Consider the following 20067-nt stretch of genomic DNA (forward strand, 5'->3'; position numbering starts at 1 on the left):
AAAGATCAATGGTGAAGATAAAGTGGACAGATAAAGTAACAAATGAAGAAGTGCTGAGAAGAGTGGGCGAATCATCATTGCGACCATTAAAAGGAAAGAAAATTGGATCGGAACCATTCTGCAAAAAGAGTGCCTTCTACACGACGTCATCGAAAGTAAAATAAAAAAACTTGGGAAGAAGAAGAATGCAGATGATTGATAACTTACGCGAGAAGAGAAAATACAGGGAACTGAAAAACAAAGCACAAGACCAGGAAGTATGTATGCAAGCATATGTATGGAAAAAGAAAGGCATAGAAGTGTATAAAAATGTGATTAATAGCAAGAAAATGGTAATGGCTATAATAAACAAGGGAGGGAAAGGTAATCATTGATTTGTGGTGAATCAAGGAGAGTCTCATACCATGAACCTGTCTTCGGGCAGACCACTGTTTATTATTATTATTAATACCACTATTTATTATTATTATTACTAACATTGAATTTTATCAATTCATTATTTTCTAACAATAAGACGAGATATATTTTAGTCATACATTTATAACAAAAATTTTTATAATAAATTTTATGACGTGCAAATTAGTAATAAAATTCAATATATGTTGTACTACTCATTTATAAAAATTGGGTTTTAATATTTTATTTAAATAAAGAAATACCATCTTATGAATGAATACATACAGATAGAAAATCAAGGAATTTTATAATAAGTCTATTTAATTTTCAAAACATTTATATAAATTAAATAACAAAATTTTATAACAAATTATTTAATTTTCAAAATATTTTTATTAGATATATTTATAAGCAATAGCACTAAAATAAATTAAATAATCAAAACAGAGAGTGATTGCGTGTTTATGAAATGTTCGTACGTGACTTTATACAATGAAAATATTAACACCTATAATGTTTATCGAGTATTTTTTTACCGAAATACACACACCCAAACAAATATATGTATATGTATATATATATATATATATATATATATATATATATATATATTTATATATTTCTGTGTGTGTGCTAGTTTATTAACATTATGACATTGTACGAAAGTTTTTAATATACTTATGTAGCAATAATTTCTTATACGTACTTTTCACATTTAGGTTTTAATATTGCTCAAAAACGAAATGAATGAAACACCAAATTTTCCAAAAAATTCTTCTAAAAACGATTTCGTATTGTTACAGATCTGATGAAAGTAGTTGATTACAATGGAGTCTGCTAGTTAACTAATTTTAAGATCTAAAAAGATTTAAAGTAACTTTCCCACTTCCCACTGATAACTGATAAGAAAGCTCTGAACCGCACCTGATTGATTTATACAATAAATTATTCATCTTAATCAATTACGGCTGATTTAGAATGAGCGTCTTCCTGTTTCACAAACATATTGATTGCTTTTAGTTTTATGTAGATAAAGTAAATGTAGATAAAAAAACATTAAGAAAAAGGTGGAATAAAATTGTTTTTCTAACTTTATTATTATGACCGTGCAACATGAGATATAAAGACAAGTTTATGAAGCAATTGTTCGTTCACCTTGGGCATCGTTACATGTTTATTTATTTATCAACTAATTATGAAACGAAATCAAACAGAGTAACAAAACTCAACTCATAAAACAATACCACTTTATGATCCATTGTTTTATTGTTTATAAAAAGATTTATAAAACAGTATTGCTTTCTATTGATATTTCTATTGTTGATGTTATCATATATTGCATTAATTAATAATAACCTGAAATGTTTATATATATATATATATATGCATTAATCAATAAACTAAAAGTAGTTCCCATAACAAATTTATAAAAATAAATAACTATTATTGAACACATTGTATTTATAACATTGTAATTAATGTACTGTTTAAGATTTCCACACTAAAAGCACTGCCAATTCGAGAAATTGCATTTTCATCCTATTTAAAGTAGACTGTAAATAGCGTAATTATTGACACAAATTGACAATTGACAAATTGAAATTGACATCACAATTATGCAAAATCACATTCAACAGACAATTGAGTGTTGGAATAATTTCTACCATCTTTCCTTTTAGTTATGATATAATCTAATAGAATTACTTATGAAAGATTTAATTATATTATAAGAGCTTTATAACGTACTAACGTATATAGTTTTTACTCGGATTGAATAATTTTATCAATAAAATTATATACATGCTTTGAGAGCTTCATAAAACTGATATAATGAATCCCTTCTTCAGCCCGTAGTATGTCTTATAGAATAATTTTACACATTTTAATCATAAAATGTAATGTATAAAATAATAGCTACATTTTTCAACCAAAAGAAAATATAAATTTCGTGAGTGCATTTTTACAGAGATAACACTGTAAATAACCCTGACTTGGTATTTTGTCAGAAATATTCAGCTGTATGGTTGGAATAACTATTTATTTAATTTGTCTCTTGTAAAATATCTTTTTTCATTAATTTACTTTTTCATTTGCTATTTTTTATTTTTACGCCTTTGCCACGGTAAAAGTTCAGTTGATCCTCTTTACCCCACCCATGCCTAAGCTTTTATAGAAATTATATAAAACAAACTTTTGAATCTAACTTATAATTAATAATACATTTTATATCAATTAAGCAACGTATACGTGAAAATCAAATTGATGGCTGGTTATACATGTTTTTCTCTATACTTTCAAATATTAGTAAAAATTCTTAACTTTACTGGTTTTTGCGATATTGGTGGTAGACCGTACCCACAGAGCTTTAAGCCCCCCAAAATTTTTTTACTGGTATTTGGAATAGGCCTTTGGCCACTATGTTTGAAATTATGAATCAATTTGGTGAAAATGATCAAAATTTTGAGAGAAGTTCAAAAGCAATACATGTTATAAGTGCTTTATCCACATATTGACAAATTCTAAAGGAACACAGAGAAAACACTAACGACATTAGATAAATTTTATGTTATTTTTGAAAGATCATAAAAAAGGCAAACAATATTTTTATCATCCGTTATTTTGAAATTTATTAATTAATATTTTAAGAAAACAGAAAAAAATAAAATAATAAGTCTCAAAAAGTTAGCAGGTGACCATACCCCTGGTTGTTGCCCTCCAAATAATCTGATAAAAAATCGACAAAAAATAAATACAATAATGTCGCATTAGTTCGAGCTACAGACAAATTAAGAAATATTTTTTCACAAAATAGCAACTGTCTCAAACAAAAATTACAACTTTTTTGCTTTATTTGAAATTATGAATCATTTTGGTGAAAATAATCAAAATTTTAAGAGGAGTTCAAGAGCAATACATGTTATATGTGCTTTATCCACATATTGACAAATTCTAAAAGAACGCAGAGAAAACACTAACATATCGGCAAAACACAATGGTATTCCAAAAGATTGGAACACAGCATAATCTAAAATTCTAAATGATCCGTTTTTAGTTTAGTTTAAAATAATCCGATAAACAAATAGACAAAGAAAATTAAAATACAATAATGATGCATTAGTTCAAACTACGGACAAATTAAAAAATATTTTTTCACAAAATAGCAACTGTCTATAACAAAAATTACAACTTTTTTGCTTTCTTTGAAATTATGAATCAATTTGATGAAAATGATCAAAATTTTGAGATGAGTTCAAGAGCAATACATGTTATAAGTGCTTTATGCACATATTGACAAATTCTAAAAAACGCAGAAAAAACACTAACGATATTAGATGCCTTTTTGTCAAAAGGCAAAACACAATGGTTTTCCAAAAGATTGGAAACACAGCATAATCTAAAATTCTAAATGATCCGTTTTTAGTTTAGTTTAAAATTAGTAGACATGCTAACTAAGTTTGAGATCCTCAGCAAGACGTCGTTAGGCCGGAATTATCACCAGTTTTATTACCCTAGGAATTCGTATGTTTCTTACATACCCTTCATTTCTCAATCAAAACATGTGCACTGCAAGTGTAAATTTGATTCGTCTGCATCCTGTCCGTCTCATCGTCGCATTGTATGGTTGATCGTGGTACGTCAACACGCGCGTGACTTACAGAATAATTGTTTAAACATTCAATTTAAACAATAGATGTTTTAACTTTATTAATATACTCAGTGTTAAAAACACATAGAAGTATATGTCTATTGTAAGTGGTACCAGGATAACCGAACATATTTTGTACGCTCTGCATTTATAATTGAAAAGTTTATACGGCTATTGGCTTTGTTAATGACTATTGTTGTCGTGACATGCAATATATGATGCACAAAAATGTAATAAAATAATTAATTCCAAATCATACAAGTATAAATAAAATTAATTTAATTAATGTTTTTTTTAAGAATTCATATGTAGAAAGATTTGGTGTTATATATTTAGGAGTCTGACTTTAGTAGCACTGACTTTGTGCTTTCTGCAGTAATATTTACTCGCATATTCAAAAACAAAACTCATGAGCTTAAGGAGATATTCTAACCTAGAGATGAATTTTATGAAAACTTTGAAAAGCCGTGAAAAATATTTTCACTATCTTGACTACTACTACTATATATAAGTTATTAATTAATGTTTTTAGAATACAGAAAAAAAATTAAAATAAATACAGTCAAAAAAAATTAAGCAGGTGATGGAGAATCAGTAGAGTCATCACAAAAAAAATTAAAGTTAATTAATATAGAATAATGTCGCATTCGTATAAACTACATACAAACAATATTTTTTCACAAAATAGCGACAACTAATAAAAAAATTACAACTTTTTGGGCTATTCTCGATTTTTTTTTAAAAATAGTAAAAATAGGAAAATAATGTAGTTCATACTGATGAGAAGCCTTTAAAGAAGACTGTAAAAGTAAAGAAAACAGAGGAGTGGTCAAACCGTTATATCTCCAAAAATAATTTAAATTCTGAAAAATACTCTTGTATACATATTTCTGAATAGTTAAACTTAGAAAAACTGTTTTTCTATATTTCTTAAAACTTCTAGATTAAAAGAATCTCCTTCAGTAATTGTCGTTATAAAATATGTATAGAACCATGATAACTTCAAACTATAAATTACAAATCTGATGCGATTTATGTTTTTTTTAAATGAAATAGCCCAATCGTTTTAAAGTGGTATGCATTATAGGCAAAAAATGATAAAAATGACTGCTAATATGTTTTTAAATGCTCATTAGACTGGCTGTTATTTCTCAAACTACGTCTACGACTTTTTTATATTTGCCTCATCTAAACCGATTTATTTCGCTAATATCACTATGTTTTTCACGATTTTAAACATATTTTGGAGAATTCACAAAATAAAAGTTCACTAGATAGCGAGGTCTTACTTAATTTAAAAACTGTAATTTAAGCACTGTTAATATTTTATATTTTTAACTAATTTAGATATGTAAACACTTACAAAATTACTTTAAAGTGTCAAGTCAAAAATAGTGAAAGAATTTAATAAAACAATTAATTTTGCAATACAGAATAAATATTTATTTATGAGAAAGCATTTTGAATCTACTACTGAGAAATCCTAATAACCTGAGTAACAAAAGAATGAGTATTAATATTTAAAATTAATACAAAGGTGTTTATTTTATTAAACTAAATATATAAGTAAATGTTTAAAATAAAATGAGTCATACCTTCTCAGAAAACATAATAGTTGAAGAGAAATTACACAAACAACTACGTATTGAACTTTACCGCTAGGAACGTATATGAAAATAAATAGCATAGAATAACAGGCAAATCTATATTTAAATAAGTCAGCGGGAGACTGACTGAGTTGCACTTCCGTCAACTTGACTTAAGAGAGAGGAAACTGTACAGAAATTGCTTGTTCAGGTTAACATTGACATTTGAAATTGACTCTTAGTGTGAAAGATAGATTACAGTCGATGCAATCGATAATATTCGAATGGAAAGCAGAATTTATTTTCTATTATTTATCAACCATTAAAATAACACATTAAAAACATTCATTATAAAAATCAAAGATATAAACACATAATTAGATAATAACATCAAATGTTGATCATTTTTAAATGGCAGTTTTTAAATATTATTTACTAGTTTGTATATTTTTAATATATATATTTATTCAATTATTAAGTTAGTAGTATAGTGGTAGTAGAATTTATCATCTGATGTGAGAAAAGCTATACCATCAAAAGAGTTATAATTTTATACTCTAAAACAAAATACATTAAGCCTACAAAATAGTGCCATTACATTTACTACAAGAACGCCAAGCATCGTATCCAAAAAAAAAACAAAGACCCATAAATAAAAGCATTTATTTCTTCTGTTTAAATAATGAGCTGTGAGATAATCATAAAGTTTAATATAATACTTTCAATGTCATCAGGAGACCTATAAAACTATTAATTTCAATTTCAAAAGAGTGCAAAAATACTGAATAAAATAAAGAAGATACGCATTTGTGCGTGATAGATTTTTAATTTTTTCAGTACAAAAGATATGTATTTTTTCTTCAAAACCAGTATTAACGCTTAGGTAATAGTAACTTACAAAAAATAAAAAGGTTTCTCAGCAAAATTTAATACATGAAGGTCGACATTATATAGAGATCAATAAAGTTCAAATAATTGATCGTAATTGGTTATTATTTTAATGATGTAAATACAAGTTTATGAAAACCACATATATGGTTATGGGATAATGTTTAATAGCAAAAAAACATTAGTGATAAATCTTTATTATTTCTACATTCTAACACTTAACTTACCGCAATGATCGTTTATTGCAAATATGCCAATTTTGGATTCAATATAAACCTATTTATAATTAATTATTGAAGATTTTGAACCATCTCTTTGTGACGTTTGTATTTGTGAATATTGGATTCAACATATTGGCAGTATCTTATAACGCAATGAATTATAAAAACAACAAAATTTGGTCATTATGAACAGAGATTTTTGCTATAGATCATATTATTGTTGTATTTCTATATATAGATATTTCTTATTATAATATTATATGACATTGTGCTAATATCATTTATCTATTACAGTCTTTATTCAGAAATGCTTGTGATTTTTTTAAAGAAATTGCTCTTCAGGTGGCCAATGCAAGTGCTTTTGATACGGTCAAATTTATTGAACCGTTTGGTCCGATTTATATGAACTTTATATAGCACAAAAATTTATCAAAAAAACTATAATAAAAAAACAATTATTGTAATCTTTTATTCTAAATAAAATCATAACTAATCCTAAAATGTATATTCAATTATTATATGCAAACACGTAAGGACAAAATAGCTTGCACCATACCACATTTTCATCATACTCTTAGGTTGAAAATACTCTTGCAGATTATGAGAAAATCTACTATAAAAAACAGAAAGAAAGGCGTCCAGCAAAACAACATGCTGCTTACGAACCCTTTTGAGTGCAATAATAGATTAAACATTCTATTAACTAACAATCGATGATTTCTCAAAAACTGTTGATTAATAAATAAGATCACGAGATTTAACCAGTAACAAAAGAAACATCTACATACTCTATATCAAACTTGAAATTATCTGCAAAAAAATGATGCTATTTTAGACTGTTAGATGTGAAGTGATAATAACTGTCGGAGAAGCTGCGATTATCCTGCCATACCATTAAGTTAGACATGTCTATATTTTTATGATTGTAAAAAATAATCAAATCTCCCCAATTAGCGATGTGCATAAAAATGACACAAAGTCTGGAATGACCGTCGGCTATAGGCCAAGGTCGACCACATATCGACACACGTCGAGGCTGTGACGCAGTCAAATGCAGCAAACTTGTGTAAAGCACATTACACGGCCCACGCAGGTTTTGGCCACACGGAGGCCCATATTGGGAGATATGTTAATCTACGCCTATAGATAATTACTGGTTGTATGTTCTGTAATGCTCACAGATCGCCAAGATAAAGTTTATCTGTGCTTAGATAAATAATTGAGCAAAAAATAAAAGTGTTTATTAATTCATAATGAAATATTGTGTCATGCATATTTTAACACACTCAATACCTATTGAAATAATTTACATTTTTTTTAAACTTTTAGCCTTATGCTTGAATTTAAACAAAATGTCAGATTTTTTACAATTTTTAACTTCCCGTAGGGTGAGTTATAGTAATCGCAAAAAATTGAAATTAAAATTTGTATTTATCTTTACGTTTCAAAGGTTTCTGAACATTTTGACATACCTTAGAAAAAATTGATGTATGTGTGTGTGTGCGGATACAAATTTTCATCGACGATTTCGGGATCACCGATCAACCGATTTGAATAATTCAAAAAAACAGTTGATTTGTATTGATAAGGAGACGTGCTGATGAGATTTTGGCAAAGGCAGGTCTAGCCGTTCCGAAGATACGGGGCAAAAAGTGCCAAAAACGGTAACTCAGTTTTTAAGATAATGGAGCGTCCGATTTTAATAATTCAAAAAACATTTTATTTGTATTGACAAGATGAAGAACTAATTAAATTTTTGCGAAGGCAGATAGCGGTTTCGGAAATCTAGTAAAAAAAGTAAAAAAAATTTGCCATTTGGCGGTCAAAAATGAATATAATACATATGCACATCAAATTATCAGATTTTTTTATGAAGATTTTAATATTTCAATTTTCTTTACATTGCTATAGGTACCGTAAAGTCGTTTGTCCATTAAACGGCGATATTCCGTCTCTATGCAGCTAAAGCAGTGCGATTGCTTTGAAAAAAAAAAAGTTCAAAACTTCCAAAATATTTCAAAATAAAAAAATAAGATTTCTCAAAAATCTAATTTCTTCAAAGTTCCAAAGAAATGTAATCTTTTTTGAAAAAAAAAGTTTGGTACGATCGTTTAAGGCACGATGCCATACACTACTAATTTTTTCGAATTTTACACTAGATGTTGGGCGAGGGAAGAGAATTAATTCTAAATATACGTGGTGATATTTAGAGCACCAAAAAAGATAGAGATACAAAAATTCCTAAAAAATCGCTCAAGTACTTAATGTACGGTCCCCAAAATCAATAAATAGTTCATTAAATTCAGAAAGCATTCTTCAAATGTATAAGATGGGATATCATACAATTGCTTCACGCGTTATAAAATAGATGTTTATATAGTATACTGGCAGAATTGAATTTCTCAAGTAGCTATCTTTAAAGGCTCTTAAAGCATTTACAGATTTTAAAACGAAATCAAGTAACTTTTTGTTAGTTTTATAGCATTTTGCAGAAGATTTTGGTTTATGTTCGCAAAACTAAGCGAATACAAAGTCATCCAAAAGTGAGAGGCCAATGCTCGGATAAAATAATTGTGATATGCCACCGATCTCTTTGATTAAATAGTCGCATGCGTTGTTATTCACGAACTATTAAAAACCTATATCAAACCTAACTAATATATCAAGCGTTTTACACCTTTACTTCTAACTGTATATGTATCTACTTCTGAAAGCTAACCTCCAAATGGAACGATTCATTAGATTAAAAAGCAGAATTCCAGACAACTTGATAAGAGAAATACAAACGGCTGCAAATTTATCGAATACAATTTTAAAGAAAATATTTAGATGATGGACCCTCAAATGCTCTGGTAAAAACAAACTGCAATCATATCTTTAATGTCCTAATAGAAAAACAGTTGTGACGAATAACATAATTTGGGCAATGAAATGGATACTACTTTTTTACATATGCTTTTTTGTTATATCATGAGTTATTTGTAGAGAAGCCCAAATTAAATGCAAGTTTTGACATTGACATACTATACCAATATATTCATCTACAGATGCCAAAATAATAATATGATCGGTAACCTCTTTGACTTTACATATGCTAAAAATCTGTAAAATTCATGAAGTAATATCTATTTCACTACACAAATAATATATATATATATATATATATATATATATATATAATATAAGTAATATCTATTTCACTACACAAATAATATATATATATATATATATATATATATATATATATAAAGTTTTGTAATTTGCAAAAGTCGGTGCAATAACAATAGCATTAAATGCATTTTGAAAAGAAATTATTTTATCTAACTCTAAATATTATAACACTCAATTATATACGTAAATATTTATAAAATTTACAAGGCTTTATTTAACTCTTACGATTTGTGACTAATGTAGTTGACTAATAATTTTGTTTATTGAAGTGAATAACTTTGATAACGATACCTCCGTCAAAAAAAAATAGAAAAGTGATGATAATTAAGAAGTTAATTATAAAGGTTGGATTTCATTAACATTGATCGTCACTGTTCAGCAAAAAATAATTTAATAAATTTTTAAATAGTTTTTTATAAACAACAGACTACTATTCATAATTTCACAATTTGATAGTTTTGTATAAAATATATATTAAATAAATTTGTTTATTGGCGTGAATAATTTTGATAATGACACCACCATAAAAAAATAATTATAATTAGAAAAGTGATGAAAAGCTAGGATTTAATTAACATTAATTAACATGCTGCTATTCATAATTTTAGTCCCAAAATACCTTTAAAAGTTATTTAATTAATAATTTCTCTTTAATGTATGATTTTCTTTTCAAATGTATTTCCAATTATGAAAGTATATAAATTTGATAAATACATAATAAGTTTCCACCATGACTCAGTTATCGATGTATATTTATAATTTTACAGTACGTGATATGGCAATTATTTAGAATCTGAAAACAATTTCTACCGGCCACGTGAACCACGCGAATACACAAATCAATGTAAATGAATATTTGACACCATAAATAAATAAAACTCTTGAAAATTAAAAGTCAAACTGTAAATATATATTTTATGATTTGTGACAATATATTTAAGGAAATGATGCTTAAAAATTTTTTTGCGAATTTAATTTTTAAGAACAACTAAAAAACGCTTAGAAGTTTCATACGATCATTTTCAGCAATTGTCGATAAAATTGCATAAAGTAATAAAATTCATCGTCGCGAGGCGACAATTCTCACAGCTTTCGTTGGAACTTTTATAGGTGTCTACTTTAAATCTGATATAGTTATTTGAATCGAGCATAATTGAACACCCACACTTGTTTATAAGAAAATACGTTCAATACAAGTCAAGATTTATTCTCCCACACTCAATATTAGCGACTCTATATAAGTCAACTTTCTCTGGACAACTCACGCTGCAACAATAAACTTATCACGCAAATTTTACATACTTACAAATATATATATATATATATATATATATATATATATATATATACTAGCAATAAACTTTGACTGAGGAAACAGGACTCTATTATACATAATATTACACTTGATATTCTTTCTCTCCTTTACTTTCAAACAAAGCAGTAGCTTATTGCTAGAATTACATGAAAGCCAAATATATTGTGTATTAGTAAGAATTATTGCATTTTTTCACTGCCAATATTAAGTGATGATACTGAATTCAGAGAATACCTATCAAACGAATTATATTGATGTTGTACATGGTTATTATCGTAAAACACAATTTAATGACACTTTGTCATAAAAAATCCTTCAGTGAAGTTTATATAGTACCTCTGTATTTTTCACTTTCAATTTGAGAGATTATAACAAGTACAAAATTTAATAATTTTACAAAATTTTGAATTTCTATTTCATAGTGCTTAGATTTTAATGGTGATTTTAATAAAAAATTTACTATTGCAAAAAAGTTAAGAAGTTATTAGGCCATTTTGCACTATTTATCAATACTATCAATCAATAAAAACAGTAGGGAAAACTGGGTACGGTTTCAGCAATTATTTTTTATAATTTACCAATTAGCTGGCAGAAAAGTGAATTAAAAGGTAATTTAAACAATGGATCAGTCATAAAATCAAATCATACAAGAAAAAGGACAGTGTCACAACCGTCCACGCCCGAGGGACGGTTGTGACAGGGGTGAAGAAAGAAACAATACCTATAAATACCAAGATGGTTGGTTTATGATGACTTTTATTGACAGAAATATATAAACAACACAAAATAATTATTTAAACAACTTTTCCTTTCCCTTTCTCTTTCATATTTTGTCTTAGATAAGTTAGATTTTTTTTTATCTATTTAAGTTTCACCCAAAAAGGATAAAAAAAAATACATATCACAACATACACATATCACATAAAACAAAATTAATTCCTGATTATTAACTACTAACGTTCAACTTAGAGTAAGATAACAAACAAAGTGGTCTATCTTTATACAAGCAACAGTTATTATTAGAAGAAATCGAACAAAAAAACTTACTTTTGGCTCTTTAAGCGCAATTTGGTCTACAGATCGTATTAAGGTAGATCGTGTAATGTATGAAAACTTGTTTGAACAATCATACTTCATCATTCTCCTTTGGACCCTATTTCAAAATCAGAATAGTTTAGCTATTATGACTACTATCACTACCATAACCTGGCACAACCGTACCCAATCTCCCCTATGTATAAAAAAATGGCCACTAAAAAAGCAGACATTACTGAAACCATTGTAAAAAAGGACCTCTTAATTGTAAGAAATAAGAACTAAAGAACGTGTATCTCGGCTAGAGCGAACACCATCTCTAAGTCGTGATTTCTTTATATTTTTGCCATCTTCCTCTTTTCTTTGAATTGATCTTACACAAAACATTCATAAAAATCATAACGATCATTTAGAAGTTCAATTGCTAACCCACGAACGCAAATATATATGCGCATCTATAAATGCATACTTTATTGTTGTTTCTATAACTAAGCGTTCAACAATAGCACTCGAGAAAATAGCGATAATCATTCGTTATTTATCTCTACGTATATAATAAATGCGATTCAATCTTTAATAATCATATCATAGCTGCGGGTATATAATCGAAGATATCCATAATATTATATGCACCTACTTGCATATAAATAATATAAAATACAGAAATGAAGAAAGTATATCAAAATCGCGTAGATCAATAATAACAATGCATAAAGCAGTGAAAGGTTAAACTGATTAGATAGCCCGCAGCTTTTCAGTGAAGAAATAGTGATTATGCAATAAACTGATGTTACTTGTGTTGTTTCGCTACAATTAACAACAACTAGACAAGCGGGAAGCGTAGTCCAGAACTTGGTGATAATAAGATGCTAATGAACTAGATGTACATTACTGTATTTATTTGTAGTAACATGCCTTCAGGTGTTTCCTTTATCAATTTAAAGAAAGTAATAAAGAAAATACTCGAAACAGTACTTTTCAAAAACTAGTTGCAAGTGGAATATTGCTTAAGAAATGTTGCATGAACTTACCGATGTGTGTGAGGCTTAATCAATAAGAATTCAGATTTAGCAACTTTTAAAATTGTGGCGATAGAAATTTGAAATTTTGAAGCAATCCATTATTCAAATTTTAATGATTTTTTATAATTAAACCACTTTTGTTAAAAACACCAACTCTATCGTCATTAAAAGTTTGAACAAAATCATCAAAAAAATGTGAACTATTACGAATAAATAACCCGGCCAATCTTTAACAAAAATTGATCACCACGATTAGTTGAAGTATTATCTTTCGAACGGTTTATGAATTTCAGAAATTCGTCAGGATTTTTTAGCTGTAACGTGACAATTTTTTTTAGCTAATATTAAAGAAACGGCTTAACTGTTGCAAAAAACTAATGAAAGCGAGTCTTTATCTAGTTTCATCAAATGTCTTAAATTTTCGAAATCAGTGCACCAGTTTTAGAGAAAACTGTCAACAAAATGCCAAATTTCAGCTCATATATGAGCTGCATATACATAGATACTTTTTCCAATTGGAAACAAAATAAACTTCTTTAGAAAGTTAACAATTTGCATACAAACAAATATTTCATAAAATAAAACTATTGTAAATAAATAAATAAGAGTATATTCAGAAATTATCGTTAATATCGCAAAGTTCAATATATATCATATCTAATATATATAGTTATATCTAATATTTTTGAAGTAATTTAGTTGAAAAACTATTTAATCGTATATTTAATTAATTCATTTTTAATAGACCACAGAAAAATAATATTAGAATAGACTGAAAAACTATTTCGTCAAACAATTCTTTTAAGCTTCATCCCTTATATCATATAATTGAAGCCCGAATTATTGAATTAAATGCGTTTTTGTATATTATTAGAATCTAGAAAAACAGATACATTAACCGTAAAACGGACTATTTCCCTCCTTACGAATAAAATTTTCTTAGAAAAGTAATAAATAAATAACTGTTCAATTCAAGATAAGATTAAGGATGACAGTTGCACGATACCATTGAAGGTGATATTGACATCAAATTATTGTAATTACAGATATATCGCAATATTCAGTTAATTTATTTACTTATATTCGCTATATAATAATATAATAATATAAAATAGATGTAAATAATCGTCAACAAGAATTCTTGTTGTCTCTCTTTTCTTAGGTGTGAATTTGCAAGTAACGTTCTTAATCTTCCTATTATCCACAATAAAATTATTTTTACTGTATTTTTTTATTTACTGGACTTACATTACAGTTTATTCCATATTATCATCATTGCAATAATATATAAAATAAATAAAATTTAACTAAAACCTTTTAGCCCTTTCGCGCCATTTCTATTCTATTCTTTGGGAAGAATTATTAGATAAGCATAAAACTTGATAATACATAAAATATAAAGATGAGCTTTCAACTTTTATAAGTTGAAATTATAAAATATTCAACTGTTTGCTACTACTGGAGGAACAAAGCAGATGAACCGTCAGCTGTTGCGGTTTGACGAGGAAACAGGTGAAGGAAAGAAGCATATTATTTTAACATTAGTCAAAAATAAATTGTATCGAGGTGAACAAAAGCGGCGTTTTTATGCAGCTATAAAACTTGTAAAAAAGTCATATGTAAAAAAATTAAAAAAAAATACAATTGGGTTTCAAAATCATGCACACTGACATAAATGCAACTAAGAGCATAAAGATATTTTTAATGCAAAGTATTATTTTTATGTAATGAAAAGCGTTTCAAATGTTATCGTATGTGAAGTTTCTATAAAAATACCTTGGAGAAAAACTAAGAATGCTCAAATCTCTTACATACTAACTTGGATTTCGTGCATTCATGATAATCGTCTTAAAAAGTAGCTAGGTAAAAATATTTTTAACTAAATTGATATTATTTTTATATAATAATCACGTCAAATAATATGATATTTAAGGCTTTGGGAAAACTAACGCTAAGAAGAAAAACTAACAATAAGTATGCTCAAATTCCTCAAATACATATTTAAGATAATTGCCTTAAGAATCAGAAATGTAACTCTTCATATTTGCTTACAATGAGTAAATTACCAATAATAAGTTCCAAACTCTAATGTGCTTTCGCCTAATTTTTCTATGCCAAAGTTCACTTCCCGCCAAAAACGTTCAACAAAAATTTAAAAGATATAATCTTGAAAGATACAATTTTTAAAGATACAATGAACTATTATGAATCTCTAGAATATCATAGTTACTGGCTCTGTACGTGTTGTTTCGTACTACTATAAACAGGGAGTTGTACACTGAGGTTCTGAAACAATTGCGCAATGTTAAACGATGTAAACTCTGCTGCGTTCCTGGTCAAGAGACGGCTGGCTGGCTTATTACCACGGCAACAAGCAAGCGATTCATCGAACCTTATGCAACAGTTTGCCAAAGACAATATTGTTGACCGTCTTATGAACTCGACATGGTTTCCTGCGACTTTTGAAAAATTCCTTAAATAAAAATGGATCTCAAAAAACTCAACTTGATGGCATCAAAAATATTTAGAGTAATGTGATGTGCAAGCTCAAAAACATTTCAAAATCTTCGTTCCAAGGCAACAGTAACCACCATGTTTATTGGATTCACATTTTGCTTGTAAAATTAATCACTAATGACTTTGTAGAACAATTTTCGAAAAATCAGTAAGATAAACAAAAAAACAAGCTTACTTAACACTAAAATAATGGAATATTTAAGTGTCCAAAGACATTCGAATCATATAATATCAAAATAAGAGAATAATAAGTATTATATTTTTTATATACTACTGTATTCCATGAAGTAATGGTTAAAAACACTGCCACGTGTCTACAACCTGACAATCGTACAGTAGTGATGTCCATTTTCACTTAAAAATAATAGATCAAAAATATGTTTACCATTGAAAATAGCCCATTTCGAACACTGCAGTGTGAAATAACAATGAGAAATTTGTCACACTATACTACCCTAAACCAAGTTAGATTTTAACTCAGCTCACGACCCTATGGGAAATTATATCTACACGTGTACAATGGGTATTTTACTTCATTTCAGTTGACAAAACTCATTTTTAATGTGATCTGCATTGCTATAATGTAAATGCAAAGGAATAACTAAAAATCACCACCGATATCTAAAAAACAAGTAAAGTTAAACATTTTTAACAACAATATTTGAAAGTAGAGGGAAAAATATGTATAACCAGCCACTACCTAGATTCCTACGACGTCGCTATAGGTAGATAAACGGCAATGTTGGGAAATTTATAACAAAAGTATTTTCTTTCGTTATTAGTTTTTTTTTGGTTGTTAATACTGTTGTTTAGTTTACGAGACCTTTATATAATTTTTATCTCAGATGTATTGTTAATTTTGAGTTAGATTCAATAGTTTTTTATATAACCACTATAAGCTTACAGTGAGTGGGATAAAAAGTACCAACTGTGAACCTACCCTGCAAAGGTGTAAACAATGAAAAATAGTAAATAAATAAGTAAATTATGTTAAAAAAAGCATTTCTACAAGAGGTAAATTATATATATAGTTATTCCAACTTTGCTGATTATTATATCTGACAAAATACTAGATCAAGGTTATATGTATTGTTATCTCCGTACAAAATGTACCAGTAAAATTTATATTATGCATTGGTTGAATATAGTGTAGCTATTATTTCGAAAAATTATTATTTCGCTCATTATTACTAATGTATTGAGACTTCCTACCACACTTTATCTATAAATTTCCATATTGATTCTTTCTTTTGTAGAATTTTAATTCGTAAAGTTTTGAAACTTTAAACTAATATTCTGCCACAATGCCAAAAAAGCATATATATATTTTACTCTATTCAAAATAATTAGCATAACCGTTGCCTGATAATAAAATGTGTTCATAAATTTGTTCATAATAACGAGTTAAGAATTATGTTTAATTAAAGTTATCGAACTACAATTTCTAAACAATAATTTAGCAGAAAACAATGTTAGTTCCCATTTGCAGTTTGTTTTATAAATGAAACATTGCAAGAATTACAAAATAATAACACTCCTTATGATTTCAAACAAATTACAGATTATTATACATTACTTAATACTGAGGCACGTAGACGAAGAAACCTTTGTTCTAATTGCCACGATTCAGTGAACTTCTAACATGTTTTACAGCTCGCGCAAACACATTCGAAACAACGAATTCACTTACAGCGACATGAAATATTTCAATTCGACTACAAGTGGATTCACACTTCAAATTTAATAATTGGAATTTGATTTAAATCGACAGAAATGAAGTCGAATAAATCTAGATGTATATTATATTTTCTGCAATTGAATTTTTCTTTGGCGATGCAGAGCCAATACTTACAAAACCAATAGAATTGAATCATTTTCATCTTGAACGCATTTATTTACAGTATTTCATATTGGGTGAAACATCATTACTATTATAATTTTCAATGCTTTTGAAATGTCACTTTTATAATCCTTACAATTTGCAATATTGTAAAATGGTATTTTAACTATAACAAATAATTTAAAGTAGATATTTTCTGTAAAATTGATACTTATTTGCTTAATTTTGTCATAATCATTTACGAAGAGTCGCATAATCCATGCCATTTGAAATGGATTATTGTGAAAAATGCTTAGGGTAGGGCAAAGCACAAAGGTCCAATTTGACTTTGAGCTATTATTGTAAAAACCAAACCAATTATATCATAACAAATAACACATATCAAAAAACAACTATCTGACTATGTTCTGTAAAACTCCCAGCTAATTCATTATTGTAGGAAAGTGTTTTTCGCGGATTTTCAAAAATACATCATCTGGTCCTTTTTACCCTATAGGCGGAGTAAAATGAGACGGCCAGGAGATAAACAAGTCCAATGTCTTATTTTTAATTTTGATGGAATTTTACGAAATAATAGCTACACTATTCAACGCAAAATACACTATTCAATGCAAAATATGAATTTCATTGGTACATTTTTTCTGAACAGAGATATTAGTGCATATAACCTTGATCTAATATTTTGTCAGATATAATAATCAGCAAAGTTGGAATAACTATTTATTTAACTTATCTCTATTAAAATGTTTTTTTTTTTAAATAATTTACTTATTTATTTATTATTCTTCATTTTTACACCTTTGAAGGGTAAAGGTTCAGTTGGACCTTTTTATCCCACTCACTGTGAGCTTTCATAAATGTTATATAAAAAAAACTAATGAATCTAACTCACAATTAACAATACATCTGAGATAAAAATTATATTAAGGTCCCGTAAACTAAACAACAGTGCTAACAACAACAAAAAACTAATAATAAAAGAAAATACTTTTGTTATAAATTTTCATTGCTGTTTACCTTCCTATAGGGACGTCGTAGGAATTAAGGTGGTGGTTGGTTATACATCTTTTTCCCTCCACTTTCAAATATTGTTGTTGAAAATGTAACTTTACTTGTTTTTGAGATATCGGTGGTGATTTTTAGTTTTTCTTTTGAATTTACATTATGGCAGTGTAGATCACATTAAAAATAAGTTTTGTCAACTGAAATTAAGTACAATACCCAACGTACACGTGTAGATATAATTACGGCGAGAAAGTGTGAAATATTAAATAATTGAACTGATGTTACAACACGTCGAGCGTTGAAGGTAACGGAAGGTATAACTGTAAGGTACAGCAAGTAATATTCTTTACGAATAAAATAAATAAATTTATTTAAATACGTAAAATACATACATGCATACATACATACATATATATATATATATATATATATATATATATATATATATATATTTATCCATATTAACATGCACACCTAGCCCATGCATGTAGTACATGTTCATAGGTGCGATAGTATAATCGAGATAATCCACCAAAAACCAGAATTCTTATTTTATCGTAGATAAATCTAAAGATTTTGGCAAAAGAATCAAAAACAATTAGAATCGTTCCAGTTAAAAATTAATTAAGAAGAACTTTCTCGTATATATTCAAGTCAAAATTTATACATATATTATGAATTCATTACATAGTCAGCTAATTAATTTATATGTACATCTAGAATATATCGCAAATAAACTGATCTCATATAAATGGATATTATTATGTATAATGAAAAAAAAATCCAAAAATATTTTAACTACAAACTAGAATTTCAACGTTTATTATATTTTTTTTCTTCATTTATCTATTATATAATGAGCAAACTATATTTGTGTTTACCAAATCTATAGGTTACATATTTAGACATCGCATGTTTTTTTCGCACGCGATTATATTCGATCAAACAATTTTATAAATATAAAAACCTAAGAAATAGAATAACTATATTCTAATAGTAGTTCTTTGTAGTTATTTTTAGAAAAAAACTAGTTGTATGTAACAAATTATATTGTTTGCTCCAAATCCAAATCAGTATCAGTATACCTCAATTAAAGTTAGCAATGAAATATAAATCATTTCTTTAGTAGAATGTAAAAAATCTAGAGTTCAATAATTGGTATCATAATTATATTAATGAAACTATAAAACTGCCAAAATGTGAAAAATGTAAAAATAGTGAACCGAATATAGTGTCAATTTTAAAGAGAAGATGAAACAAAATTTAATTAGTAGTAGTCTTTAAAAGAAACCCTGCGCCCAATTTATAATAGACCTCTTCAAAAATTATGTGTATGTTATTGTAAGAATTTATAAGTATGAATATATAATTGCTTTTCGGTTCTTAAAACAATTTCAAAAGATCAAAAACCACATGAAAATTTCG

This window comes from Ctenocephalides felis, unplaced genomic scaffold, assembly GCF_003426905.1.
Source record: "Ctenocephalides felis isolate EL2017-DRISC unplaced genomic scaffold, ASM342690v1 CF-g0.4_SCAFFOLD_01886, whole genome shotgun sequence".
Classification (NCBI taxonomy): domain Eukaryota; kingdom Metazoa; phylum Arthropoda; class Insecta; order Siphonaptera; family Pulicidae; genus Ctenocephalides; species Ctenocephalides felis.